We start from the raw sequence: 4485 nt of genomic DNA on the forward strand, positions 1-4485 counted from the left end.
CGTGAAGTTCAACAATGGACTGTATTTTTACATTAGCTGAAAGTACATATGTACAGCGGTAGATAGGTTGCTTTAGCAACGAAACAAAAATGCCCCTAGTGAATATATATTGAGTTAAGAAGTTTGTCTTTGCATACGGCTGTATATTGTAAATTTGATTTATAAGACTAAATTGACAAAGCAGAATAATATCATACACATACACATCAGAAGAAAATATATATTTTGAAAAATTCTTTAAATTCCTAATTGATATTTACTTAGACTACATAGACAAAAGTAACGGGGCACCTACACATTACACCTGCAGCTTTTATGACATCCCATTCTAAATTCATAGATCTCAGTCCAGGGATGTAACAAGCAATGGCTTGCTGCCCCGCTTTCCCCTTGACATAGAGTCTCCTTTCTTGACCCCACATGATATAACGCTCAATTTACACACACTATAATGTGCCAAAGTGGCCTCCAGACAGTATAAAATCTCATAACAGCCCTTCCACACAATATAATGTCCCATGGTGGCTGCTACACACAGTATAATGTGCCATAGTGACCTCTCTGCACAGTATAATGTCCCATAGTGACCCCTCCGCACAGTATAATGTCCCATAGTGACCTCTCTGCACAGTATAATGTCGGACTCGCACAGCAGCCCCTGTTCACAGTAGAATGTTCAATAGTGGCCACTCAGGTCATTTCAGATCCCAGAGTAAAATAAAGGGAGGCCCAGGGGATTGCCCGACAAATAACCTTGCTGTGGACCTGTGGCTTTACTCGCCTATCCCAGCTACCTCTGATTCTCCTTCTGCCCTCCAGGGGGACCCCATGCATCTCATATCAGTGATGTGATATATTCATGATGTGGTAAGTAAATAGGGCCCATTGAAAAAAGAAAAATCAACAAGGGCCCACCGGACCCCTAAAGGTCAGAGTTCCATAGCAGCCACTATGGATGCTATGGCCGCAGTTACGCCACTGCGTCAGTCCCCATTTTGCAGGTGAAACAACTTCAAACCTTTTGCGAATGATTACTACAAAATTATGTTGTCTGTCCATGGGATTTTTTGCCCATCCACCAATACCAGCATTTGTGAGGTCAGACACTGATGTATATAAGTGATCCCCTTTGACAGTATTCTTCTATAGCCTTGTACTGTCAAGGATGGCATTTCTCACTGCCCAGCGATGACACTAGGCTGTGAGACCTTCCCTTCTAACATTAGAGGGATCTTGATGCCAAAAATAACAGCACCAATATCTCAGAACTGATAGTATGGTAAATTAATTTACATTAAAAAAAAACTGGTGTCCATGCTTTATACCTCATTTTCCATGTGTTTTAAACATTTTCCAACAGTTTCTACACCTTACAAGTGTGGCTGTGGCTTGCTAAGTCAACTTTAGCAATTAGTGCGGGCATTAGCGCTGGGTCTGTGCTGTGTAATACCCAACATCTGCCGTACTATTACGGTGAAAGTCGGGAAGGAGTTAACCCCTTCCCGACACACTATTATGGTATATGTCAGGTATTTAAATAAAACGGTTGGTTTCTGCTGTATTAGGGCTAGTTCACACAGGGACATGGATGCTGATTTTGACAGCGGATTTCGTGGCCAAATCAGCGTCCATACAATGTATCCCTATGTGAACTGCTCGCTTTTTTTTTTCTGCTAGCTCGCTAGCAGAAAAAGAAGCGACATGACCTATCTTTCGGGCGGAAGCCGCTCGCGATGAGCCGCGGCTTCCGCCCAGCCGCAGCGCCCTCCATGTCGGCTCATTCATTTGAGCCGACAGCGGAGGTGAAAGCCGCGACCGCGATGGTCGCGGCGGGAGCAGTTCACATAGTGTGGACATTGTATGGACGCTGATTTGGCCGCGAAATCCGCTGTCAAAATCAGCGTCCATGTCCCCATGTGAACTAGCCCTTATACAGCAAAGACTCGGCGTTAGGACCACAGTCAGTGTCAGCAATGATCTCGGACATTAAGGCCTTCAGCACCTCAGTCAAAAGTGACCAAGGCGTCACTTTTCTGGAGGCACATGGGCACCACTATTCTCTCATAGATTGTCAGCTTCCGCAACAAGACCTGGGGCCCACGATCAGTTGCTATGACAGCTGGCTCCCAGGCTTTTCTGGCATTAATTTGTACAATCGGCTGCATACAACTTAATGCCAGTATTTTGCAATGCATTAGCATTGTAATGCATTGCATTAGAGATCAGACCCCCTAGGGGTCAAGACTATTACAGGGTCTAAAAAAAGACAGTGAAAAATAAATAAATAAATATTAAAAAATAATAGGGAAATAAAAATTCAAATCATCCCTCTATGCTTAGAATACTTATAAAAAGTACTTCATCTTCCAAAAATGATCTGCAAATAGATTCACTGCAGTAATACTAAATACAACGCCCCGTCTGCTTTCTGAGCACAATGACGAAAAATTCAAAAACGGCGGAGCGGACCTTCAAGGTGATGGTAAGAGATGAATAGTCTATATAAAGGCTATTAGTACGTGCTTTTAGTTTAAAACAAGTTTTTATGATAGAATCCCTTTGAGGGGTTAAAAGGAAAATAAAACTATATAAGGGTGCATTCACACTGAGTAAACGCTAGCTTATTTTGTAGAGTAAAATTACACTTGTAAATTTTGCTATCCCATTGACTTCAATGATATTTTACAGGCGTATTTTTACAGGCGTATTTTTTACAGGCGTATTTTTTACTGGCGTATTTTTACACTTGTAAAAAAATATCATTGAAGTCAATGGGATAGCAAAATTTACAAGTGTAATTTTACTCTACAAAATAAGCTAGCGTTTACTCAGTGTGAATGCACCCTAAATTTGGTATCCGTATAATCGTACCAACCCATAGAATATAGGTTACCTGTCATTTTGACTGCAAAGTGAACGCTGTAAAAACAAAGCTAAGAAAGTGGTACAAATGCTGTTTTAAAGGAATTAAAGGAATAATAAATGGTACCATGCAAATGAACAGCTTATGGTTCCCATTCATAGACTGCGGTTTCAAGGTTTGTTCGTATGTCCTCTCTCCTTAGGACAGCGGTTCTCAACCTGTGGGTCGCGACCCCGGCGGGGGTCGAACGACCAAAACACAGGGGTCGCCTAAAGCATACCTCCCAACCGTCCCGGTCGGTGGGAGGTATGTCCCGGTTTCAACTTATCGGCGCCCGGAGGATGCCGATGAGTTGAACACACAAGCGATTAAAGCAGGAGCTGTCACAGCCAGCTCCTGCTTTAACGCTGCGCTGCGGCTTCTGCATGTGTAGCTGCGATGTGATGACGTCACATCGCGCCTACAACTATATGAGTAAGCGAGACTGCGTAGAGAGCGGCGGGGGAGCGTTGGAAGGTGAGTATAAGAGTTTTTTTTGTTTGTTTTAAACATTAAGGTGGAACATAATGAAGGGGCAGATGAAGGGGGGTACAGCATGACACTGGGGGCAGAGATGGGGGGACATGAAACTGGGGAAGAGATGGGGACATGAAACTGAGGAAGAGATGGGGGACATGAAACTGGGGAAGAGATGGGGGACATGAAACTGGGGGCAGAGATGGGGGGACATGAAACTGGGGGCAGAGATGGAGGGGGGGACATGAAACTTTGAGCAGATGAAGGGGTTATATGAAACTGGGGGAGAGATGGCGAGGGGACATATAATGTCCGGGTGACTGTAGGAGGATTATACTGTGTGTGAGCACATGAAAAATGAATGAGAATGGACGGAGTCAACATAAAAGTGGGCGGAGCATATTTTGTCCCTCTTTCTAATCTTCAAAAGTTGTGAGGTATGCCTAAAGCCATCAGAAAATACATATTTCCGATGGCTTTAGCCACTGAGAAGCCGTGCTACTGTCTGCAGCAGCGCTATTCAGCTGGAACGCACGCCGTTATGGACGCATGTTCCAAACTGAATGGGGTCACCGCAACATGAGGAACTGTATTGCGGGGTCAAGGCATTAGAAAGGTTGAGAACCACTGCCTTAGGAGGAATACTGGACATTACGTTCACACCTTACAACACAACCTAACCTTTGCTGCAGCTGTTACGGTAAAAAATATTACACCTGTACCTATTGAGCTTTATGAAAATAAAACCTCATTGACATTGCTATAAATAACCACATCCCCCCTCCCTGGCTGCAGAAAGATGAGTATCTGCCTAGACTTCTCTTATTACTATCTCCTCAGACAAAACAACCCGAGTGCTCTCTCTGGGATTCACCAATAACGCGGCAGCCTTCACTACAGAGGATTAGCCGTGTCACTGGGGATACAGCCATTATATACACAAGCGACACAACAACTAAGAGCACCACACATAATCCCCACACACACAACAGGGCTGCTGAGGGGAAGCCGGAAGACGCTGTCTGATTGGTGGATCGGTGTCAACAACCGTTACCACTGCGCAGGCGCAATGAAAGCTGGACGCGGACTGGGCTTTACCAAGGTAA

Source organism: Leptodactylus fuscus, chromosome 5 (genome assembly GCF_031893055.1).
Source record: "Leptodactylus fuscus isolate aLepFus1 chromosome 5, aLepFus1.hap2, whole genome shotgun sequence".
Lineage (NCBI taxonomy): Eukaryota > Metazoa > Chordata > Amphibia > Anura > Leptodactylidae > Leptodactylus > Leptodactylus fuscus.